The sequence below is a fragment of the Trachemys scripta genome, chromosome 18 (assembly GCF_013100865.1).
Source record: "Trachemys scripta elegans isolate TJP31775 chromosome 18, CAS_Tse_1.0, whole genome shotgun sequence".
Classification (NCBI taxonomy): domain Eukaryota; kingdom Metazoa; phylum Chordata; order Testudines; family Emydidae; genus Trachemys; species Trachemys scripta.
The window spans coordinates 6,071,105-6,098,486 of record NC_048315.1 but is presented as its reverse complement, the minus strand read 5'-3'; the positions used below and the strand labels follow the sequence as shown (position 1 = coordinate 6,098,486).

At 37.4% G+C, this 27,382-nt stretch overlaps 1 protein-coding gene across 7 annotated transcripts in view; it reads left to right on the top strand.

Moving 5' to 3' along the window:
- The window catches only part of BCAS3 (BCAS3 microtubule associated cell migration factor), a 488,663-nt gene that overhangs the window by 302,755 nt on the left and 158,526 nt on the right, over positions 1–27,382 (top strand). The window lies entirely within an intron of this gene.

The window sequence follows — 27,382 nt, the reverse complement described above, 5'->3', positions numbered from 1 at the left end:
AGTAGTTTTGCTGCATTACGGAGAATTCTGTCTGCAGTAGTTCTTCTTTTGTAGAATTAAGAAGTTTTGAGTTTTAAAGTCACAAGAACATCATTTTGCAAAGACAACTATTATAAAAGAAATGTCTCTGTTTTTCCCTTATCTTTGAACTCTTTTATCAGGATACAGCATGCTTAATAGTAAAGTCTCCGCAGAGCTACCAAAGTATCAACGTTGAAATGTTACTCTTTCAACATAGCTTGACGTGTTGACCAAAATCAGGTGCAACTCCACTGAAGTCAAAACCAAGCCTGACTTTGGCCTATGTATTATAGGTTCTTTTTCCCATGACAGTTCCTTATATTAGTTGCATTTGTGTTATTGCATTTGGTTTTAGTCACTTTGGAGGGCAAACACATATCATACAATTTCCTTCCACAGACATCATGTGTGGACGTTATTTTCAAAATCTGTATTACAAAGTCTTTTATCCTTTTATTAGTTTAGTACTTAAGCCTTAGACATAAGAAAGAAGCCTATCAGTGAAAATCAATCGAAATGCAGTTAGATAAAGATCTGATGTTCTGTGCAGGAGGCTTGGGCACAGCACAATAAAATCAATTAGAGCCTTTCCAGCCCCATACAGTTTTACCCATCCAATCACTTTTCACACATTCCCTCCATTAGCTTGGCTAAAGTTTTTTTTATGTGAATTATGATGAATGAGACCCTTGTTATATATAGATGGGTCATTACCCTATGGAAACCAGGCTGTATTGGCGTTCAGTGATTAAGGATTGCTGCTGCTACCATCAAGAAAGTCCAAATTCATCTGCTTCAATTTATGATAAGAAAGCGGTAGTCCTTGTTGTCTCATTCACTTAACAATGTTATCATTGTAATCTGTTTTTTGTTTGTCACTATAATTTACATAAACCCTTTAGTATTTGTTAATGCTTTGGCTTAGTCATCAAGCTTAATAAGTGTAATAGATCAAATAAACAAAGGAGAAATAAAAAATAAAAATGAAGGGACTCTAAATTAAGGACAGATATGAAGAGCGGCTTAAATGTTAATTGGGTACAATGCCTAGAAATAAAATGGTTTGAACTTAGAAGCTAAAGACATATTCAGTTAGATGATGTGAGTGAGGTGTATGAACTTGCTATTTGAGCTCTACTGTAATTACTTCATGACTAAAAACCTATTGACTTTTTTCCCCCCCTTCGCTGGAGTGGATTGCTTAATTTAATTTGAATTTGTGTCATATGATTCAAATATTAACCAAAGCAAACAGGGGCAACGGGAACGGCAGCTCTGTTATGTGCATGCTTTATGCAAATGAAGATGCAACTAAAACAAGGCTCCTTGAAAAATCTGCCCTAGTAAATTAGCGGAAAATGCGCCGCCATAAACAGCTGTTGCATTTTAATCAAGCATCTGTAGAGTATATTTTGCTTTGCGTTTAAAAAGCAAAACAAACAAACAAAAAAACCCACACCCAGATTGTACCAACCCCGTTTTATATTCTGAAATTAACCCATTCTTCACTGATAAAACGAAACATTTCCAGCTCAGTACTTTAGTTTTGTCACGGGAGCTAGATTTGATATGTTTAATTGATATTCAGCTTACATTGTTGCTTTAAAACATATTATTTTTATAAATAGAAGAATAATTAACATCTTTTATTTCAATAATATTACTATGTTCATTTGGATGTTGTATGATGGTATAGTTTGAAGAATATTGTGGGATGACATTGATCCAAACAGGTTTAAAGATTTTTTTTTTATTCTTCACAAGTTATAATTTTGTGATGAAATAGAATTAATCTTGCAAAATAGTTGAGCTATCAAAGCTAGTTAGAAAATGTCCTTTTTATTCTTGTGCTGAGATACAGACTCATAAGTCTTGTCATTTAAAGAGTTAATAAACACCCTGAGCTGTGCTGATCTTGTAGCTTTAGTGAGCCTTAATCTGTAAGCTTGATTACCTCGGACCCCTCAGTCGCCTGCCTCCCTCCTAACGCAGTGGGAGTTTTACGGCAGCATTAGTGGCATTTTGCCCAGCTTTGGCTTTAGGGAAATCATTCAGTGAGAAAGAAAAGCAGAAGGACAGGATCTGTCTACTGCTGTGAGGTCATTAACACAACAGCATGGCAGGACAGCACTTGAGGGGTGTGTAAGGTGGCAGTCCCTACTGTTAAATTACAGGTTAAATTCCATTGTGTCTTTAAATGTTGCATAAACGTCCTATTGTGGACCGAACAGTGGCTTCCTGGGTTGATTTACAGTGGTTGTTTCAGAAGAGAGTGTATTTTTATTGTATGTGCAATATGTGTATGTGTTTCCCAGTCTAATAGCTATATGACAATTTTATGTGCACCCTGTTTTTTATGCATACAGGGGTAGAGAGGGATATTTAGTCGGTGTGTTTGCACTCCAGGAATATTCACCAATGGGAATATTTCTCAGCTATCTTACAAATTGAGTGCTCTGTATTTGTAAAGCTGACCAAAATTAACAGCCTTCTTCTACCTTCCTTACTGTCACTTAGTACCTAACTCCACAAGCAGTTCCATTGAGTTAAATAGTCCAGTTCTGCTGAATTGCTCATGGACTGTGATAATATTCAATGTGAGTAAAGAGAATCTGGCCCTGTTTAATAAATGTTACATTTTAAGTACTGATTAATGACCACATAGATCTTGTAAATGACCTTTGTGCATTTTTCTCTTACTATGTAGGGAAATCCCATCTCCTCTGTCCCCTTCATCAGGATTATCATGGGAACTAAAGATGGATTTTTCAGTTTTGATGATTTATAAACCAGTGGCCATATACTCAGCTGGTGTAAATTGGCAAGGCACCATTGAAGTTAGTGGGCTATGCCAATTTAGGCTAGCTGAGAGTGTGGGCCCAAGTGTTTTGTTCACAAGAGTTCCCTGCAGGTAGAGAAATATAATGTCCATAATGTGTCTATGCAAATGAGCTATTGTGGTCTGAAGAAAGACAACTGAGGAGTTTACTGTGAACCAGAGGTTATACAATAGTGAGGCAATATATCTTCATTATATTTTCATTAACAGCTTCTGGAAAAAATTGTTTGGCCACTCACGCTTTCTGTTGAAATTCCCCAACAAGGAAAGCAGATGCAAGCTCAGCTCTGAGCAGCAGTAAATGGTACTTATATGTGTCAGTAAATAATTCGGGAGCAATGGCTACCATGCCGGTGGTTTAAAATATCTTAAGCAGCCAGAAAGTATAACGATTTGTGCAACCGCTGAGAAAACATATTGAGATGTGTAAACCACTGCCAACCTGAAGACCATGGAAACAAGTAAGTTGGGGTGCTGGCTGCAAAGGTCTGATAAAATGGTCCATGGAAATAATAATAAAATTGAGCCTGACAGATCTTGGTTTACAAAGAGGTTCATAGAAGCTGCTGGTGGCAGCAAGTCAGGCTATTCTAGAATTAGCTGTTTGAAGCTATCCATAGGGAAACCATGGACCCTGTCATGTGAGTTCTAGAGCATCTTAATGGTTCTCAGATTTTTTTCATCTTTCTTTGGTGATCCTCTGTGATCCCCTGTAGTTCCTGGTTACAGGGAAAAGTAACTGAAGAAATTGCTAAGGAGACAAGATGAAAACAAACTGTCTTTGATGCAGTGGGTGTGAGTGCCTGTTTGTCCTCCCATTTTGTAGCTATTTCTCCCTCTCTCGCTGTAGGTCTTTAGATTTATTTGTACAGAATCTCTCCTTGTTGCCTGCAGCTCCCGCTTCTCCCATCCCTGCAATCTTATGTTGCATTTTGATTCGTTTCTCCTGTGTAATTGCTGCCATTCTAATTAGGATGCCATTTGCAGACTTTGAATTTGCACCAAAGGAACTCATGAAGCAGCTGTATAGGATATAAAGAGTGGTTCAGATTTTGCATTTACTTGCTCAAAAAAGGTCTCTGGAAGTTCTAAAGTCTCCTGGACTGGGCTTCAGTTTACAGGAAGCAGCATGGCTTGAAGACAAAGGTGCTTCAGCACTGTGAGAGAAGAAGCTCTAAGGACCACTTGTTATCATGGAGCATAGGAGACAGGATGCTGAGCTGTGGTGAACAGGTTAGGAATTCTCTTATACTGAACTCAAGTGATTTTAATTTTGCACCATGCATATAGGGAGTGATCACACCATAGTTAATGATTAAATACTGCTTTTCCCCCTTAAATATAGTGAAGATCACTAATCATTAAGAGAACTGATAAATATATAATAAAGTAATTTTGGAATGGTTTCATACCCTCTTTTAATTACTTTACCTATCAAGCACTGATTTCAAAGTTCTGTGAATCCCATGCACTAGCTGATTGTATCACTCTAAACAAAGTAAGGAATGCAAGCAGTCTTCTGCTCTGTTTTGGGTATTGATATCACCAGCTGTGGGAAAAGAAAACCAGAGCTGTGAATTCAGATCTGATGTGGAAAAAGAACTTTTCTTCATTTCGTGGAACATGTGTTATTGCAGTGAGTGCTGGTCCTACCAAGTTCAAAATAACTTGGAGCAACTTGGATCAGTAAAAGAGAAGAGCAGAAAGAGGGGCTGACATCGGGGTTGGAATCAGAAGAAAGGGGGGATCGAAGAAAAGTAGAGAGGAGAAAGATGTAGAAGACAACTGAAAAAGTGAATGTGGCTTTTAACTTTTAAAGTGAAAATCCTAATTTAATTCCACTCTACTTCCTAAGAAAAGTAAGTCGCTCAGAGGGAAATATGTCTGATCATCGCAGGTCTCAAAGCGCGTATTCAGAAGGGTACAGAGTAGGCACAACTTGTAAAAATCTCTCCTGCTACCAGATTGTCTTCTTTCCTCAGTCCAAAAAGATCTAGAGAAGGAAAAGAATTTAACCACTCTAGCCTGCCCAAATCTTCATTCCCCTGAGCAAAGCTAATTTCCCTGATAGTCTTTCTTTCGGCTCTCAGGGTGAACTAGATAATACCTTTGGTGGCATGAAATACAGGTCACCTTTAAGGAGAGCCCCAAGGGAAGTGAAATCCTAATGAATTTCCTGGGGAGCCTGGTATGTCCTATATTCCCTTCTTCTATTTTAAAAGTAGAAGCCTGAACATGAATTGGCGTCTTCTACACCATATTTTTTACATCATTTTGGTGGTTGGTTCAGAAATCCTCCCCTGATCCTTCTACACTAGTTGAAGTATTCCCAGCATCAATGGTAAGGGATGGAACAAAAATGGATGGGATAAGCTCATTTCCTGTTGCAAGATTGCAACTTTTAGGCAATTGTAGACTAGTGGCAGGTGGTCCTGGCAGCGGGATGTAATAGGCACAGTCTGTAAGGCCCCACAGGCCTGCAGAGCTACCAGGCAGATCTCTTGTGGACACAGACCAGGGGAAGTTTCGCCTCAAGGGTTTGACAGACAGCAGCCTCATGGTTCCTGATTGGCTCCCTGCCCTATATAAAGCCAAGCGTATTTCAGGAAGTGTCCAGGCAACAGTGTTGATCTCCTGTAGCTGCCACTACCATTCCTGCTTCTGAGCTCCTGCCTTTGACCTCTGCTTGATTTGGACTTCTCCTCCTGACTTAGCTACCAAAACCTGACTCAGACTCTGAACCCTGGTATCAGCCCTGGCCTGGAACCCAAGTATGAACTCCTTTGCTACTCCCAGCTTCTGGTTTGCCCCTACTCTGACCCTTGGCCCTCACTGTCCTTGTTGGGATCCTGACGCGTCCCCTTTGTGGGGTGTGTCAGTGAGTATTAGGGGTGCAATCTCTTATCTCTGCTGCCATTTTATACTCCTTGTGGATTAGGAATCAGCCCTACCAAACCCCAATCTTACCATGAAATTTGGCAGTCTCACTGGTACCTGGCAGCCATCAGTGTGCCAGAACATGGCTGGTCCTTTGGTGGTATTACAGCCTCAGGACCATGGGACGCTCTGGGATACTGTTTGGTCCAGAACGGGTTCTGCAGCTGGTCAGGGATAGACTGCATCCCCATCTCCTTTGCCAACGTGTCTTGCCTGTGGGCTTTAACTAGGACGTTGACCATGTTTGTTTAATAAAAGTGCAGCCTTTTCTGCCATTTTGAAACAAACCCCATGTGTCTGTCCTCATTTGAACATGCCCTTGGCAAGCATTTTCTTACAAGTGGTCTTCATTCTAGTTTCTCCCTTCATCTGCCTTAATATTTCTCCTTTTAAACAATGCAGCTGAGAAATGCATTATGCAAACTGTACAAAGAATGCATTTTTACTCTTGATAGCCAGTATACTATATTAGTGCATTTTGCCCCTTGGAATGTCTAATCTGACATTGTTACTAAAAAGAGCACTGACATTTACAATGAAATCCATACTGTATTGTGTAGCCCATGTGCTCATTTGCCATGAGGCTATCAAAATCCTTATTATATTCTGTAACTTGAATAAATGGTGCAGAAATGTTAAATACATAACCCCTTTCATTTTTCCACTGCTTCTTTGCAGTGGTGGGAAAATAGACTGCATAGGACAGAATCAGGCTTTGTTGATTCTGAGGTTTGCTGCAGGAGGAGCAGAGTGGTAGTGGCCAAGTTCAGGGTCTTAGAACATAGGGTAAGGAGGTTTGGGTGTTGCGAGAGGATGTGCTTTGGAGAACACCTTATTGCTGCTTAAGAAAAACCAGACAATATCCTTCTCCTCACCACTTCATTAACATCTTATTTCAGTGGTACAATGCATCTTGGGTACCTGTCTGCACATACAAGATAGATGGCCACTCTCTGTAGGGTCATGGAAATACACAGAGCATGTTAGCTGCATGCTTTGCCTAGTGCTCAAGCAAAACATTGTATTCTATCAGGTTTTTATACTCTACCCATCACTGTGATATCTGAGAGCCTGGTACAGGCCTGGCTGAGCTCCCCCTTGTGGTCAGACACCAGTTTCTATTCTGGCCCCAATCTTTGAATCCCATGAGCCTTTAATCCTATGGGGTCTGAATGGTGTCCAGAATTTGTATCAGTCCAGCCAGGGTGTAGACCTTCTGTCTGATACCCCCTTCTTGGGACATGGGAGTGCATGGTCCAGCTTCCCTAGGTTCCAAGACCAGTTCTGAATCCCAATTCTCCCCAGCAGCTTAAGCATTCCCTCCTCCGACCTCCACTCTCATAAATACTATGGTTTACTGTTTAATCCTTTGGGCCCTTGTAACAGTTACAACAAAAGAACACAGACTTTGCAAAGGAATTTCTGAATCAGACACACTTTACTCATAGATAAACCATATGAGTTACAGAGCTATGCAAAAATAACAAACACCTGCATCCAAAACCCTTCCCTCCAGTGTCCTGATTACTCTGAGAGCATTTTGGCTTTGAGTTAGTGTCCTTACAGAATCCCAGTATCCTCTTGAACTCCACTCCTCTGGCTTAGTCTTCCTGTTGTCACTTAATGGAGGGCCAGTAAGAGCCCCAAACTCAAGAAGACCTAGCCCTTAAATAGATTGGCGACCACCCAGAACAGCTTCAAAACCCTTGTCAGGTGATCAGTTGCTTAATTCCAGCACCCCTCACTCGAGGGCCCAAACTGGGAAAAGTCATTCCCCTGCAATGCAGCCACCCTGTTGTTCTAGGAACGACCCATTTGAATGGAGGCGGAGAACTGCTGATGGCTTTCCCATTGTTAGCGTCTCTACCAGTATAAGAATTTCTCCTAACACTCCCCGGCTGTCCCAGCTGAAGATGGATGCTACGATGCAAAAGTGAAGGGTGCAGTACAGTTTACAATTGAAAATGAATTTCACAAGGATATCTAAAATCCTGTCTGAAGTTCGAGGGTCAAGACCCTGGTTGACACTTTGCTCCTCTGGCACAATGGGACTTTCCACAATAGGAGTAAAGCTCACTTGTATGGGAGACAGAACTTTCTTGGGGGACTGGCCCAAGACTGTGGAATGAACTCCCCCCAAAACTAAGAACCAATACAAACTTCACCATCTCCCACTCCAAGTGCAAGGCACATTGTGTGTGTGTGTGTGTGTGTGTGTGTGTGTGTGTGTGTGTGTGTGTGTGTGTGTGTGTGTGAAAAAACAACTACCAAAACAAAGCACTCCTCCCACTGGGGAGAGGATGAGACAGCAAATGACTAATGACAGATGTTTGTCACATCACTTATTGCGCTTCTGGAAGGTATTCAAATAGTATGGTGATGAGCATTGTATAAGCATCTATATAAAATAAAATAGAATAATCTTTAACTATTTTATCTTTTTGGACATAGAATGAAGAGTAGGGTTGTGTTAAACTAAAACATTGACATCAAGCCATATAAATCACCAGGAGGAGGTTTATGATGCAATATATAAATTACGTAGGAATAAAATCTTTACTTTGCTGTATCAGGCTATAGGCTTTGCACTATTGTAAAATACTTGCCAACATTTAATATCCTCTTTCTTTTCCATGACCATACCATGACCTTTTGAAATAAAAGTTACAGATCGGAAGTAACTGGCTGAGAATTAGTGGTTGGTATATTCCAGTTTAAATAGAAATGTCCTCAGCTAAAATATGGTTCATTCATCGGTCAAACCGTCCTTACTTCCTTTAATTGAATTAAGATGGGCAAATGAGAGATCTGTGCAAGACAGAAAAAAATTCTTTTGCAAATCATTATTATCCTTCTTTGGATAGTGTAAAACGAATCAATTAGAGGCATGTCAAAGCGTCTTTTACACATGCACAACTTTGAAGCAGAGAACACTTCATAAAAGTGGAAATTTAAATTGGAAATAGGAGAATATAAATTAGATTTTACAATTACACCTAATTTAATTTCTCTTTTTGAGAAAGATAGATGATTGCGTTATTTGATCATATTTTATAGGCTGTTACATCTACTGTAATCATTTTTTATAACTTGTACATTTCCAAAACACATCCACATATTTTTCATTTAATTAAATCATAGTGGCAGCTACAAAAAAGAGGAAAAAAAGTCTTTGTCTCCCACCATTAAAATGAAGGTTCCTGTTCTTTAGTTAAAAGATCTAGCTAAAAAACAGACACCGAATTTAATTTATAAAGCAAGAAACTCAAAATACTTATTCACATCTTGACTTTCTCTCTTCTACATTCCTTTCTGTGTTCAATAGCTCATCAAGAAGCCACTATTTTATATGACATTTGTATTTTTTTCTCCCAATTAGAACAGGTTATTGCTCCAATATTTTATTCAACTCTTTCTCTCAATTTTTTTTTTTTTTTTGGGTGGGTAGGGGTGAACAGAAAGGACTATTTCAACCCAGAAATATTTTTAAGCTGTCTGGTGTTTTTAAAAACCCAGGGTATGAATGTCCAGCAAATATCCTCAGTAAATAAAGGGCTCTATCACCTAAGAGGAAAACCCCGGGACATTAACACAAGGAGTCACAAAACTAAACCAGGGTTTCACTTGCGTAAAGAATATATTATCACTATGATATTGTAATGTTCACTGAGAGATTCCTCTTAGAGAAATAATGTTAACAAGTGTAATCATCAGGCTTCTTTTATTTAAAAAAAAAAGCAAAGTTTTGTGTAAATACAGTCAGACACGTGGGTGTGCATTTTAAGCCCTGGAGCAAAAGAAAAGCATAAATTACAAGTACAGGGGTTTCTGCCTTCGTATGTTTAGATTTTTTTATTATGATCTTCAAATATTTGGAGTTTAACTGTTGTGCATTATTTTAATCTCAGATGTGTACGGAAGCAGTTAAGAAACTCCTTTGGTTATTTGAATAAGAAATCATAATTTATTATAAAATAAAAAACAATATCCACCCCCACAAAACAAAACAAAAAAAACCCTGTAACTGATTAATAAATATATATTTCTTGAAAAATTATATTCTGTTTTTTTGATTCAGCCCAAGGTCAAAAATGTTTGTTTTCTTTAAAATAAAAATATTGTTTGCTTTGGGTAATGCCTCATGCACATAAACTGTAGTTTTCATGTTTCTTGACGACAGCAGTTGATCTTTCATAAAACCTTTCAAACTGATGGTCACATACCTTTATATTTTGAAGAAGTCCATAGAAAAGGTACTGTTTTGTCCATTGTGTGTTCTAGCATATTGGCCTGATGTTTAGATAGCCAGAGGAGGCGTGTCAGAAAGTGAAAATACCTATTACAGAGTAATGCTAGTGTCAAATCTGTATTTGGTGGATTTATGTTGTGTTGGCTTTCCCAGTGGATTGCTTTTTAATTGTCCTGTAGCAAACAAAAAAACAGATAAAAAACAAAAACAAACCACCACCAACAAAACACCACCAAAAACTAAATGATCATGGGTAAAATATGTTTCAAGCACATTAACAAACAGATTTTGAGTTATTTATTGATGTTTTTGCCCACTGGCAGTGTAAAATGTGTGTCAGTTGTCATCATCAGTAACAATTTCAACACATTATGTTCCTTTTCCTTTTGTTTACACCAGTGGCAACATGCTTATAAACGCCATCACTGATGGTGGGTCAGAAGGTTACTGCTTGAGGTTAAGAGTGGTAAGGGTCATCTGCTATTAACCTAAATTTAGCAGCAAATAGCCCAAACCTGCTAGGTGCTGAGTGCCCTTAACTCCCATTGAACTTAGTAGGATTTGAGGGTTCTTCTGCACCTTGCAGGATTTGGTCCTAAGATATTTTGAATGGTTTTCTACTTCATCCTGTGGAATTTAACTGTTTGTTTAAACCTCTTAGATTTTTACACTATAACTGTGTCATTTTTTTGACATCATGATCTGTGGACCAAAGTCTAATTTATTAATTTAGGGCTTGATTCTGCTGTTTTTGAAGTCAGAGCGTTTTTCATTGACTTCAGTTGGATCTGACTAATGATGTTTAATAATGCAGACACATTGCTATATTCAAAAATTGCAAGAACAGTTCATTCAGTCATGACCTCATAATATGATGTGAGTTATGTAAAAACAATTAAATACATTTGTATAGAATTTTCCAAAAAATGAAGTTTTGAGTTTTACCCCAATTTTCATAGATGTTTGCAAATCCAGGTCACTGATGGTTTCTGGGGGTAGGATTTTCAAAAGTGACTAGTGATTTTGGGTACCAAACTTGACACCTTAAAGGTAAAGGGCCTGACTTTCAGAGACTATTATCCTCTGGAAATTAGACCTCTTTAAGGTGTTTCTGGTTGGGCACACAAAACACTAGTCAGGCTTGAAAATCTTGGCCTGTGTGTGTTGGCAAGGAATTACTCGATAGTGCTTCGTTTTTTTTTGAAACCACATATGTGATGACAGTGCAGATATCAAGGGTAAGAACTTTCCCATAAGATTATCTCTGTTCTCCTTTTTAATGTTTCATGGACAGCGACTCCTGTTTATAAAGCACAGTTTGTCTTTACAGCATCTGATCATTTTTGTGTATTAAGGTTTCTGAAACCATTTAGAGGCTTTAAAATTCAGAAACCAATTAAAAGTATAAAGCTTCACCTGACAATTGGTTTCAGTTTTTCATGAGACAGCATTGAAATCCATCATATCTGCTAAAAGAGACAAATCGTTCCCATTAACGTCCCCTGTATTTACAAGTTACATTGTGTTTCTGAAGCACGAACGGTCCCTAACATCTCTTCGTCATTGTGCACTCAGGAAATTCATGTAACTTTTTAAAATTTCCTGTGTTCCTATCTCTTTTACATACACTTGACACAACTGCGTTTCCCTGGGAACTGTTTTTGACTAGTGTGCCGGACAACCTCGCCTACAGTGTCAGATTATTCTATGTACAGCATCATGTGAGAAAAGCTGAAAATTTACAGTTGCAGTTAAATGGTGTGGCTGAAAATTTCAAAGTTGCCCTTTGGATGCACAGTTTTCATTCATGTTAATGGAACTATACCTTTAGTGATGTAAAATACAGAAAAATTGTTCATCTAGAACTGTAAGGGGGGAAAACTTCTTTATAAACTTCTTTATAAACGCCTTAAAACACAATTGATCAAATTTAGATAATTTTATTCAAGTTACCTTTCTCTACAGTTAATTCTGTTCTCACAGGGTACGCGTCTAGTAGAATGTCGTAGGCACTCTTTGCGTTAAAGAGCTCTGAAAAGTTGTCTTTTGCCTACAGAATCACATTCTCCTAAGCATAGTTAATAAGAAAGTTGGCTGAGTTATCAGTGACCTTGCCTTGTTGTTGTTTAATGGTCTGATTAATAAATGAGAATATTTACCTGCCTGTTGAGTGGATCTTTTACACACAAGCCACCGTTTGTGTTGTAATTCTGTTTCTAAAAGAAAATTTGAATACTTACACTGACTCATACTAAGTCAGATACTAAGTAGGCCTTAGGTAAGCAGAAAGCTGCATGCAAAGGTTAGATACATGTACTATATGAGAATAGAAAAGTATTCTTTCTCCTGTCACTTGAAGGATTGAGCTCAAATTCATAACTTTCAGTCACTTTACGCCCTTTTTCAGTAAAGGTGACACATATTGGTGAACAGATTTCCTGAAGAAGATGCTCTCTTTCACAATGTCTGTTATACTATATGTTCAGATAGTGTCAGTGATGCAGTAGTCCTTTTATGTTGAAACTTGCAGTAAATAGTTGCATAAAACTAAGGGAAATGGTCAAGGTACAAGTTAGGGAGTAGTCCAAGGCAGCCTGAATTTTTACATGCATATTAAATAGTTGATTGATTATTTCATATTAATTATGATAATGAACAAGGTTAATACATCACAGGCACATTTCGACTTTGTTTTTTGTTTGTTTTTGCACTTAAACTTAGTGGGGAAACAGTTCACTGAACTGCAAAATCACTTGGTTTAATTGTATAACAAACCTTTTTTCTGGATTGTTGCAACGTGTGCCCACCAATAGTGTGTCCATTAATTTTCTGAATCAAATCCTGTGTGAGGAGCCAGATGGTTTGGCAGCATCTTGTCATCCCCACTATTACAAACACATCTAGACAGGAAAAAAGAAGATTGAATTGTGATTTCACAGATTTATCATTAGTTAATCTGGGTTAGAGAGGCTTCAAAGATTCCATCAGTTAATTCGCTCAGTACTTGTGGAAATTTCTGGCACATGGTGCTAAAGCTGGTTTCAAATCCAAGCTGCAAAGCACTACTGTAAAGTAGCAATGTATGTCCTGCATATGCCTGCATTTTAAAAACCTATTAAATATATGTGTAAGTGAAACATTTTCAAAATGATTTAACGTCTAACAGAAAGGAATTTTTTCGTTACAATCAGTTTTAGCTTTTAGCAATCATGTGCAGTAATCATGGAACCTTTCTTGAGCTCGCACGCAGGTTTCACTCTGCATTTTAATTGAAACAGTTTGCTAAAGTCCAATTCTGTAAAATGGAGGAATCATCAAAGAAAAAGGAGACCTTTTTCTTTTTGGCTAGCTACAGTGCCACTTTCACCTTTGCAAACAGACCTACTAAATAATAATCAGCTTCTCTTATCAATTATTAAATATCAGAAACCTTCTGTTTGGATAATCTTGGCACCACTTTAAGCGTTAACAGTAAATTTATTTTTAATTAAATCTGTGCATTGAGAATAAAATGAGGCTCTTCTGCATACTGAACAGAACACATATGCCATCTTTACTTACTATCAAAAAAACCTGATAATGCTTTTGAAAGTTGTAAAGGGCTACAGTTCATTGTCTCTGTTCTATTTAACTTAAAATTAAATAGTATTGATTCATGAGAAAATGTCCATAATATATCATTTACATTTCGTTTGTCGGTGTTTCTGAAAATGGTTCCCCCACTTTTTTTTTTTTTTTTTTTTAAGTATTTCCTCAGATATATTTAAAAACTTTCTTGGTTCAGCATAACTACAGGTGTCCAGGAAATAAACATACGTTAAGTCTGATGGATGCATTTCTGGAGCAATGCTTTATAGGAAGGGGAAAGCACTGATGCTTTTATTTTTATTTTTTTGGTAAGGTGCATTTGATCTGAAAGTTTTAATTTATTGCAGAATTAGATTGTGATTGATCTCTTCTTTTTAAGCTCACAATATAACCACAGACTTTTTCTAAAAACATTACGTAAAGTATCGCCTTTTAGTAATTCAGCTAAAGAGAAGACAGTTCATGTAAAGGCACTACTTGAATTTTTTAAAAGTACAATGCAGGAAATTTTCTTACAATGGTAGGCGATGTGGCCCAACACAAATTTTGTGTGCGTTTATGTGTATTTCTGTTAACCTTTTGCTAATACGAACGATATCTGAAATCCCTGAGTGCTTATTAACCGGAGAGGAAACCGCCCAACAGTGCTGTGAATCTCATAATTTATTTTTTCAACTGATACTTCCAGCTCTGGATTCTGTGACATTAGCCCAAAGGGAAACACCGGTCCCTCAGATTACACTGTGCATCCATTGTCTTAACTGTCACAGCAATAATGCGTAAAGCTGTTTGCATAGCGTGCTAACTCTATCAGGGTCAGTTCCAGTCTGTGGCCGCTAAAAATGAAAAACATGCCCCAACCGGGACAAGAGCAGGGTCAACAGCTGGCAAAGGATATGGCAATCATTTATATAAATATGCTTTCTCAAGCCCGCAAAAACAAAAAACCCAAACCCAACAGCTGGGAAGGGTTGGAAGTAGCCCCAAGGCTGGTTAGTTCCCTTCCAGATGGGGAGGTTAGACTGGGGCTAGCCAGACTGCTCCACATAGACTTCCGATTCGCATTAGAAATAAAAAGAGTGGAGGAAAGGAAAAAGGAAGAAAAGCTACAAGCATGACTGCTCTGTTTTTCACCTAACTTAATCAAATAAGTGAGGAGTTTCCGAGACGGAAGGCTTGCATTTATTGGAATTCACGCTCAGTTTTGTGTGTTTATCATGGTGTCTGATACACTCCTTAACTGTTTAAAAGGGAAGCATATATGCAATATAGAATAGTTTAGGTGTAATGTCATGGTCATTTGTAGACAGATTGAAGAATCATACAAAGATTTATGTTTCATTTACTTCTTCTGTATGTTTATGTAGAAGATCCAGTGGAGGGGAAGATGATAATTATGATGTTGTCCTTTTCCTTGAATTTTAAGTGGAGAGGATACGATTCATTTATGTAATCTGTTTTACCTGTATAGTATGTACTTATATCACATCTCATGTATATTCTGCCAAAGAGAGAATCCCATTCTTCTGGGTTCAGTTTAAGGTTACTTGTCATGGCGCAAAAAAGTATTTATTTTAACCTTTTTGTGCTTTAAGAATTAAATGCGGGAAATCTCTTTTTTCACAATCCACCAAAGCATTATAATTTAGATATAACGGTAGAATAACAGATACCATTTGGGTGATAAAAAATAGTTGCTACTATACAGTCAGCGCAACATTTAAAAAATTAACACGTCTACACTGAGACCATATAAAACAGTGTAAAAATGCACAGCATTGTTTAGATGGATGCGCTCGCTCTCTCTCTCACACGTACATACGTACGTACGTCACTTTGAGTGGACTTTTGAGTTCTGATGAAGGGGTTAAATACTGTGTTCATCCTCAGCAAGAGCCCCATCCTGCCAGGTCCTGGGCACCCTCTTCTCCCATTGGCTTTGGTATGATTTCCCCATTCTCCGCATTTTGCAGCAAATGTTCTGCAACTTGCTGAATCAGACCCTGTTTTGTTACATCATTAACTGCACAATAATGGAATCACTTGTATCCCCTTAATCAGCACTTAAAGGTACCAGAATAGGGAGTCTGAGAACACTAAGGCTGGGATTCTTAAAGCAGCCTAAGGGAGTTAGGTATACAGCTTGGGTGGCTATTTCTCCCTTGAAAATCAGAGCCTAAACTTTAATGGAAATGTTGAGTTTATATGATATTTAAGTTCTTCATTCCCCAGGTATTGCTGTTCACACAGTGGAAACTGTTATACACCAGCCCTTTGTGCATAATGCCCAATCTATTTAAATGTTTTATTTAAAAAAAAAAAACAGTCTTTCATTTAGTATTTTGCATTCTGGAGTAGGGGATGAGTTTTTTCCAAAATGGATTGAGAGGACAGGTTTTAGTTTTGGGATACAAAAAATCAATTTACAAAACTTTCTGGAGTCTTTTTCTGTGGTGTATACTTTTTTCTCAAAACTATTCTTAGTACATCTAAAAAAGAGGTCACTTTTCTGCATTGAATTGCACTGATAAGTAACGATTGTCATCTATTTTCCTTTACATTGGCCTCTTCTTTCGTTGTAAGCAAATAATCCAGCACACTTCAGTTTCTTCCCCAACAGACAGCACATATCTCCTACATGATATGCTTAGACACTACTAGCCTGGAATCCGAAATCTCATCCTTATGTTGGAATGTCCCTGCTGTCAGAGCAGTGCAGTGACATGGCATATAGAAACCTACACAATATGACCCTTTAAAGATATCTTTCGAAAGGATTGGTATTCAGAAGGTTATTCTGAAATCCTCCTTTCACAGTCACTGAAGACGTTTTGTACTCATTAATTTGACATTCAAGTGCTGAAATATTCCTTTTATGTCACCTGTGTTGTCAGTTCTTGGACAATCATGTTATTGTTCAGGGAATAAAGGTGAAATCCTGCCCTGTGGAAGTCTATAGGACTTTTGCCATTGACTTCAAGATGGAGGAGGTGTCAGGATTTTATGCCAAGTGGTTTTTATCCTCACTCCTTATGGATGAACAGAAAATAGATGATGTATAAAACAACACCCTTTTGTGTGCAGCTCTAATTTCCATATGCAGTATACTATCTTTTCCCTGACAAATGATAAATATCTTCCTTTCATATACTTAAACAAAGTAAGAAGTCATGGGATAGGAGTGAAGGTTCTCTCTGGATCAGTAACTGGTAAAAAGATGGGAAACAAAAGGTAGGAATAAACAGTCAGTTTTCACACTGGAGGGAGGTAAATAGCAGGGTCCCCTCAGGATCTATACTGGGACCTGTGCTGTTCAACATATTCATAAATGATCTGGAAAAAGGGGTAAACAGTGAGGTGACAGAGTTTGAAAATGATACAAAATTACTCAATATAACTAAGTCCAAAGCAGACTTCGCAAAGAGTTGCGAAGAGATCTCACAAAACAGGGTGACTTGGCAAGAAAATGGCAGATGAAATTCAATGTTGAGAAATGCAAAGTAATACACATTGGAAAATATAATCCTAACTGTACATACAAAATGATTGAGTCTAAATTATCTGTTACCATTAAAGAAAGGGATCTTGGAGGCATTGCAGAGAGTTCTCTGAAAACATCTGCTCAATGTGCAGCGGCAGTCAAAAAAGTGAACAGAATGTTAGGAAGCATTCGGAAAGGGGTGGATAGATAAGACAGAAAATATCATCATGCCACTCTATAAATCCATAGTACCCCCACACCTTGAATACTGCATGCAGTTCTGGTTGCCTCATCTCAAAAAAGGTATTTTAGAATTGGAAAAAATACAGAAAAGGAAACAAATCGATTAGGGGTATGGAACAGCTTCCCTATGGGGAGAGATTAGAAAGACTGAGATGACTGAGGGAGGATATGATAAAGGTCTATAAAATCCTGAATGGTGTGAAGAAAGTGACTAAGGACATGTTATTTACCCCTTTACACAACACAAGAACCAGGGGTCACCAAATGAAATTATTAGGCAGCAGGTTTAAAACAAACAAAAAGAAGTACCTCTTCACACAATTCACAGTTTACCAATGGAACTTATTGCCTGGTGATGTTGTGAAGGCCAAAAGTATAAGTGGGGTCAAAAAAGAATTAGATACGTTCATGGAGGATAGGTCCATCAACAACTATTAGCCAAAATGGTCCAGGACGCAACCCCATACTCTGAGTGTCCCTAAACCTGTGACTGCTAGAAACTGGGTCTGGATAAGAGGGGATGGATCATTCAATAAATTGCTCTGTTTTCTTCATGCCTTCTGAAGCATCTGGTGCTGGCCTCTGTCAGAAGACAGGATACTGGGCTAGATGGACCAGTGGTGTGACCCAGTATGGTCATACTTACGTTCTTACGTTGTAACAAAACTACACCAGGGTCATGTAGATTCATCTTATTTTTGAAGATAGTCTTATAAATGCAGGAAAAAAGGATGTCTCGGTAGATTTTTTCTGACTGTGCAACCACTGCACTAAATATAAAGTCACAAATACATTGTTAAGAGAGAAATATATTTTATGTAACATTTTAACATACAATAAAACTATTTACTTCATAGTCAGAAGACAGACCCAGTGACTTGATTTTAATGGGTACATGAGCTGTGTAAGTGTATTCATGTATGCAATATTCATCTTTTATGTTAGATGTTATCTCTCTTCCTCTTGGAAAAGACCAGTAAAATGAGGTAATTTAAAACTACCTGAAAAACATCCTTCCACCTTTCTGTTGGGCCCTGAAGTCATAACCTCTTGACCCCAGAGGTTACGGGTCTAGTGCTTTTTTATCCTCCTTGATTCCTCAGTATCTACCCACTTCCTCCACAACATTAGAGCCTTGTTATATAAGGAAATTGGAAACACCAATAGGCCTGTCTAGGGGCAGCAATCTCTTTCTGAGATAAGACTTGTCCTCTACTTTTGAGTAAGAAGGAGTGCTGATTTTAAATAGAGCTAAGTATGAAGGATGCTTAAGAATCTAGTACCCTGTGCTGGCCAGTTTGTAATGTATGAACTGAAGAACTGAATCAGTTTGAAAACTGTTATCCTACTTTCTTTGCATCTCTTTTTGGCTGTAAAATATTCTTTTGATATTTATTTTCTTTGTAAAATTTTTGGTGTGATGTTTCAGCTTATTTAAGAAACAAACCTCCAATGCCAAAATTCTTTGGAGAAATTGATAATGGATTAATAAAATGGTAAATTTTCACAGACTTTAACATTTTTAATATTTCTCTTAATTATTGTCTAGTTATAACAATTCTTAAGAACTTTCTATAAGGACAGAAATCATAGCTTATTTCTGGAGATGGATATTTGAGCCAAGCTCTCCACGCCAGCCCATTAGTCCAGTGGAAATAATTAATTATCGAGGGGGAAAAGAAAAGGAGTCATTTCAAGGCCAAACAGTGTCATCTATTGCAAAGACTGCTGTTAGTCTTCTGTCCTGACACAGCTAGTTTTAATTTTTTAAATTGCCGAGATTCTGGGTGCTGTAAAATCAAACTAATCAAAATAAGAGGAATGAATTTCATAATGGCAGACTACAGAGGATATTTTTTTTTTTTTAGGCAAAAGGCTGTGTGCAGATATATAAGCAGCTGGTAACTAATGCAGACATTAAAACATCTGCATTAATGCAAAATACTATGCAAAATAATAATGTACATATAAACTACTTTTCAACTTCAGTATTTATTGTCCATGAATCCAGGTATGCATAAGAATAATACCACTGTAAATGGCAATGTTACCCTTCCAAACCCTTCCCAAAAACAGTTCCATCATATTTGTTCCAGCTTACTAAGTGATACAAACGTCTTTTTTTTTTTGGTTTATAGAGTTTGCCAGCAAGAGACAGTAAGTTGAAGGAAGCAATGTTGTAAAATTATTTCAACTGTGGTTGCATAAAGTAGCCAATAAGAAGCACCTGAGATTGAGAACATGGGCTCTTAGAGACATGTTTAAATAACTTCAAATCCAGGGTTTAAGTCCAATAAATTTATCTTTCAGGGTACACAATCTTCTTTGCAAAGCCTAAGAAAAATATTTTTTTCCTTTAATTGTAACAAATGTGGTGCTTGAAAAGAGAGTTGACTAATGGTAGTAGAGGCCAGTTTTCTGGCCAAGTAAAACATGCAGTTATTCGAAGTGTGTAAGCTTCACATCAAGTTATGTTATCTGTGAATTCCAGTAACAAGACTTTATATGTGAGTTCGTGAAGTGGAGCACTTCCCTTTAGAGTAAATTTCAATCCTGCTTTACTTCTCTTGCTGAAAAATATGCGAAGTTCTATCTCTACAGGTCAATATATAATAGCATAATCCTCTAATCATCTCAACTGAATTGAGAAGGGAGAAAATAAAAATAAAATGGGCCACAAAAGTCTCCAAAACAGTATGGTGAAGAGATGGAGCCATCTTGTCGTGCCTGTCCATTAAGCATAGATTGATATATAAAAATATCCACCAACAAAAATTCCTTAACTTCTCATATACACAATAAAATTGTAATAATTAAATGGAAAGCATATTGTCTGTTAATTAACATCTTCATTTCTTGAGTATTCAGTAATTCAGAAGAATTCTAAAGTACATTAGGTAAATTGAGAACAGTAAATTTTAATCCACATAATGGCTATTCAGAGTATATTGTTGACTTACTCTCATTAATATTCTGAACTACTCAGCAAAAACAATTCATCAGATGACATGGGAAGTTGCACAGTAAAGACCAAACTTCTAATTAGCTGAGACATAAAAAAAAACTCTAGGTAAAGGGGGGAAAATAGGAATTCACAAAAGGAAATAATGATCCCTTTTCTAGAAAATTGAACAAGGGGACTTTTCTCTCCAGCATGCACATCAGGTTGATCAATACTCAAGTCCATGTTTTATCTTTATATTTAAAAAAGAAATATACATGTCATATTTGAAATTGTATCCATGTATTGTTATCCATAAGTCAGCATCTGTTTGGCATGGTAAAAAATTGACATCTCTGTAATTTAAGTGCAATTCAGTTTTTCCCCTTGAGAAACAAATTTTTTATTCCTCCAAGCTGCTAGCCTTAAATCTGGAAGCTAGTAGATCCGGTTACACTGATCCATAGATGTCTTCTTCATCATGGCCACTCTTATAATCCTATCTATCAATCGTTGAAATGGCTCAACATTTAGTACACCTCTACCCCGATATAATGCAACCCGATATAACACGAATTCAGATATAATGCGGTAAAGCAGCGCTCCGGGGTGGGCGGGGCCGCTCACTCCGGCGGATCAAATCAAGTTCAATATAACATGGTTTCACCTATAACGCGGTGAAATTTTTTGGCTCCCGAGGACGGCGTTATATCGAGGTAGAGCTGTATATCACCATTTTAAAGTTGAGGTCAGGCCTTGGTTACTTCTGGTTAATTTATTTCATGTATTCTTCCTTAACAACTTGATAACCTCAGCTAGGGAACCTAGAAAATGCAGAATAATTTTTTAGTTTAAACTGTTATCGACAAACTAAGGTCTGGATCCTGAGACGTGCTGGGCACCCACAGTCGGCCTTTGACTTCACTCAAGATTGTGTCCAAAGTCTGGTAGTGACAGCCTATAGGTTTTCACTTTCTTCTCTGAAGACTTTTTTCAGTAGTCTTATATTTTTAATTATAGTCTCCAACTTTCTCTGCAGCAAAGAGTTCTCTTTCACTACTATCAATTACCTGTTTATATGCTGCTTATTATATCAATCTTCTTGACTGGTGGTGGAGTGGTAGGAGAAAGAACAATGCAAGTGTTTCCATTCCACTTCTTCTCCTTCACTCTCTCAACCATGCCGTCTTGTAGCTAATGAGATTTACTATCGCTAATGATCGGATAGCAGATAAAGTTGCCTTAAAGTTTAGTGAAAATAGACTGTGCTGGACTATATCTCCCACATCATTCTCTCCAATCTCTTGACTGTTTTTCCTCCTTCCTTTTGTGGCATGTTTGGTTCTGAAACAACAAACCCCATGAAAACAGTAGCAACATAAATATAGTTTCTCTTTTTGTAGAGAAGAAATGTTAAGGGTATGCTTCCACTAGGTATAAAGTGGAATCATTTAGCATTTCAGGTCCTTGAATACCAGATACTGCATTGAAAACCATCACTAAAATCAGTGAGTCTCTAAACTGCTCCACAGGTGACTCATGTAATTCTCAGTGTGGGACTGAGGAGAGAAAGGTATAACATGATCCAATCCCTGAAAGTTGAATTCAAACTGGAAATAGGATGTAAATTTGTAGCGATGAGAGTAACTAACCGTTGGAACAATTTGCCCAGGGTTGTAGTGGAGGTCTCCATCACTGACTGGATTATCACAGTGGTCCTTTCTAGCCTTGGAATCTATGCATCAGGGCATAAATTTGTACTTGAAGGCAATGTGATCCGAGCTGCAAAATACCTGGCTTACTAAGACCCCAATGTTAGATGTTATCTCTCTTCCTCTTGGAAAAGACCAGTAAAATGAGGTAAAAAGGGTGGATTTGGTTTGGCAATGATAAAGAGGACCATTTGAAATATAGAGATTTACCCAAGTATCCAGAGTTTGGATTCAGGAGCTTCTTTAATTCATCTGCTTGAAAAAGAAGTAACTGAACAGAATAAAAGAGAACTCTGAGGGTATAAAGAGAGAATATTTTATTTAAAAAGAAAAATAATCTCCCTGCCATATTGACCCTCTCTCTCCAGTCCTGTTTCTTCTTGTTTTTGTTTTTGCACCAGAATGAGGTAAGCACAGCGTCAAGTCTAACTTTTATATTTAATGGGTTTATATCATCCCATTTATCTTATTTATATTTAATATGTGTGTTAATTGATGATTAATATTGTTTCTTTCTCTTGAATATCCGGTCTTGCTCCAGACTCATTATCCCGCTGTAGACACAGCTTCTGATGCCTTCGCCAACTGCCTGTAATTATGTGGAATGTAGCTTGGGTGGGATTAGTGACAAATATGGTATACTCATCCTCAGTGAGTTAGACCGCAAGTACATTTGTCTTCAGAGTCTCAGCCCTCCTACAGTGTGTGCCAAGACCTTCTCTCAGTTACTGATTCTTCCCTTTCCCTTAGTAGACTTGACTTGTGGTTCCTTCCTGGTTCTCAGCCCACTTCCTTACTATGGCTCTTTTCCTGTTCCCATTTAGTGCACTTGTGGTCCTGTCCAACCTGCCTCTCTTCTGCTGATTCCAAGCAGCATGGTCAGTTTGTTAAGGGTAGTGACATGTCACATAGCACAATTTAGCAATCAGGGAGAGTTTCCAGCAATAGAGAGGCGGGTCCGTTCAGCACTGCTCCAGGAAAGATTCCCTCACGGCCACCCCTCATCTACAAACTCATCCTCTACAAAGCAGTCAGTGTCTAAGTATTAATGCAGCCATTTGGTAGTGATTGTGCTAAAGAGTTACTCAGTCATGGCCACAGCAATCAAAGTAGAATGGAGAAGCCAGCTCTCAGACTGAAAGGTTTGGGTTTTGTTATTTTATTTTATTTTATTATTTAGTTAGTAATAGGAGAACCTGATTCTCTGCTCTCACTTGGGTGTAAATTCAATGAAGTTACTCCTGATCTGCACCCATGTGAGAGCAAAATCAGGCCCTCACATTTAGTGGGACCTTATTTATGTGGGACCTTATTTGGCTCAGTTGGCTGCTAACTTTCATTTTTCATTCTTCAGTCCTGTTAACACTTACACATGTGCTTACATTTATGCACATGAATAGTCCCACTGACATCGATGGGGCCCATGACTATAAATGGGAAGCATTAAATTCCAAGGGTTCCCCCTTCTCCCAGACATAATGTAAAGGTAAAAGATGATACAACTGCAAATAAAATACTAATGAAGGTCATAACTGCATCACTGGAGGGAAAGGGGATACTTAAAATATCATAAATCATTAATGTTTTAATATGGAGGCGGGGTTGTTTAATCAGCAAGAATTAATCTGAAAGGAACTTTTTCTTTACTTTGTGTTATAAACCTTATTCCAGCAAAGCACATACTTAACTTTAAGTATGTGAGTAGTTCTGCTGAATTTAATTAAACTGTTCACATGCTTAAAGTTAAGCACATGCTTAAATGCCTACTTGGCTGTATGAGGGCCTTAATGCTTTATAGAAGGCCACACACAAATTACTGTGACACTCCGCAAGAGTCTCTGATTTCTGCAACAGCATGTCAGCATGTAATTTGCATTATAAATCAAACAGCTAACACACCATCTTTTAATAAAATAATAGCTTTTGTAAGTACAAACATTCACTAAAGTATAAACGTAATGCTGTAAAGTATACAAACATTGTATCCTTTTGCCCTCTTTTTGTGCTGGTTTTCAATATCTACAAACTGTTTTCATTCTCAATGTGAATTTGAATCCCCAGCTGGAACTTTAAACGTTGTCACCCAAACCCAGAGATCAGTCAGTATCAATTTTAGAGAAATCATTCAGGCTACAGATAACTTTTCAGTGCTTTAACATCTTGTGTTCTCTTTGGCAAAACTGAACAAAGAGTTAGTTACAGAATTTTAATTCAGTGACTTCCATTGCAGTGCACACGGGTCTCATCAATTAGAAATCTCTTGCATTTTTTTCCTAATAGATTTTAAAGAATAGATTTAAAAAATAAAAATAAAAAATAGGATGTGAAGAATAAATGAGACACAAAACCATGTATATATACGCCCTTTCACAGCTGGGGTTTTGGCAGAGTGTCATTCCTGCTGTTAAACATGGTGACCTTGCTGTCCATGATTTACTAACTGTTTTACAAACATTTCCTCACTCTGTGAGGTTTGATATGTTCTCCATCCTCAACAGCTCAACAGAGTCACTCAACCACTGAGCCAAACCTGCCTTTGTTTACAGCTTTTCCGGAAATTTTCACAGAGAAAAAAAATGTCTCCTCTTCCAATGTTTTATTTTTAAGTCAACACTTTCTTTAGTTTATTTGTGCAAAACAGCATTGGGGTACAAAGTATTGCACCGTATCCAAATGGGAATTACCGCCTTTCTAAAAATAAAATGAGGGTCATGTGAACCAGTACAGAAGAATCTAGAGCTACCGAATTTTAAAAGACCTTTATATTTGGTAGTTCTTTTTTCCAGTCCTGGATTTTTGTAAACTTTTTTCCCACATCAGTGTCTATAATAGAACATAATGTAAAATGTTGAAACACAGGAAAGAAACTTCTTTTGCACAAAATTATCAGTGTTAAAAATAACTAAATCTCTCTTTTCCCCAGAGTGCATTCTTTCTTATAAAGGCTTTGTTTAGTAGGCTTCTTATTAAACATATCCAAAGAGTAAAATAATATTTAAATGATGTTTATTTTGCTAAACTTCAGTCTGGGTCCAGTACTGGATTGGTTGGGGAACCTTAAAGTTCCACTGACTTCATTGTGAGTTTCAAGTGTTCAGTAGAAGAAAAATCAGTGTGCAAAGCATGAAGAAATAGCACTCTGTGTCATTAGTAAAATATTTGCATTGACGGAGTAAAAGCTTAGTTCAAGTCAGGACCAAACTTTCACATTTCAACTTCCTTCAGGACACCCTGGATTTTGATTATGCAACCAAATTGATTTGGAACCTGTTGAAACTTGAGATGGATTAAACACGATGGTGTGTTTATTGACTAAGGACCTCAACCTGCAAACACTTAAGCACATGAGTAACTGCAATCATGGGATTCAATGGGAGGTTGACAGGAGTTAAGCCTTCTTGGTGAGGTATATGTAGCCTGAGGTCTACACATTTTTAATGTGATGTCAAAAATGTATATCTAATTTTTTATTTCCCTAAATAAAATTTAATTCTGCTCAGTTCTGAGGTAATACAAAAATAATACAATTAATTATTTTTGCAAAATTAACTTTTAGTGATTGTTCTATACTTAATAACAGGTGCAGACACCACAAAGTGACTGGAGTGGGACTACTTGTCTGAGTAAGAGGAACAGGAATTGGCCGGTTCTAATGCCTTTAAAAGCTTTCAGTGTTTCATATATCTGTATCCCTAGAGCTGGAACTGATCTAGAGTTCAGATCCAGATCAGATCTTCTCCAGCCAGCTAGTCCCGCCACTCCATATTACATACTGATTTGTAATTAATATGATGCATACAAGGCATAATCAGAATCACGTTTCTGATATACCTAGGGACTGATCTTAAAAGTGTAATTACAAACCTTTGTTTAAATTTCTCTTTTTACAGCCAGTACTTAAACTGCTATCAATTACATTAGTAGTTAGCATTGCAGGACATATAGAGGAGACCTACAGCAACTAGACACTCTCCCACACTTACCTACCTTATTCTAAATGCTAAAAATGATCACTTCTCACATTTAATAAGATTTCAAAATAAAAACATCAAATTAATTGTTTTACTAAATAATATGAATTTGTAATAAAGTTGCAATGCTGGATGGGTGCTGGTGAGATAATTAAGTTATGTCTAGTCCCAGGCCCTTAACAATGGACCATGGTTATAAAAGATGAATACTCTATCACATGATACGGGTCAGTGTGTTATAGTAAGCATTTTTTTCTCATACTGTATACACTTACGGTATTGTATGCTGATCAGTATATTTTCTCAGTGATACCCTATTCAAAATGTGCTTTCAAGGCCATTTGAATAGTAAAAATGTAAGCACCTTCTTTACACTTAGAATTTTACACCATGAAAGTAAACTGGTGAAATAAAATTTAAATGATCTACTAAAATGTTCACATTTAAACAATATAGGAAAAAAGGGTATGAGCAGAGTACCTTCCTGGTAAGAGTCGTGTCCTGGCCTAGACTGTTCATACCCAGTGAATTTTTTTTCTAATTCAAATAACTGACTCATAATTCTAAAGCTTACTTTTAATTGTTTTGAAGTTTAATGCTGTTAAAGAAACTATCACAAATGGATTTACTCACTTTTTAAAAGAATCACTTAAAACTGCTCATGCATTGACATGAATTTCTCTATCAACGTATCAAGTAGCAATGGCAGAATCTTTGCAATATTAAAAACTTTTATAAATTGATAAGTAACTAGTTTTAAAATTAAGCAAATGACCTAAACAAGGCACACTTTTAATATTTTAAGATATACTATGTAACATTTAATATTTGTTTTAGTTCAAAAGATTTAATGAAAACTAGAAGGAGCTGCTATTTAAACAGCTCCTTATTTCTCTTGCATATAAAAAATTGAAACACTATAGGCCTGATTCATTTGGTTCCAATCCATTACAGCCCTGCAGAAGCTCTATCCATGGCAGGATAAAGTCTCCTGGGTTTATTGTGAAAGACTTGGAAGCCCTCCATCTTCCAGTTTCCTATTGGGCAGTTGCAGAGCAGCCCTGGAAGAAGAGACCATCTGTACACTTTCATGGGACATTTCTCCTTGCTACCTGGTGCTGTGCAGTTTTCCCTAGAAACAGTAACATTAGATCTGAAGTAACTCCCCTAGGGACAGTTCCAGGCCCAGTCTGAACTACTTTAAAAAAGTTACTTGTGTATTTTAAGATAAAAGCTTTTTGCAATACTGGTCTTTTATGAAGGGAAGGTCATTCTATGGGGTTGTCTTTGGAGATGCTCCTTCATATCTGTGCAAGGAGAGAAGGAGAAGGTCCTTTGCAAAGAAATTCAAATCTTTACCTTCCCTACCCCTAGGTCACAGGATAATTCACTGTCAGAAC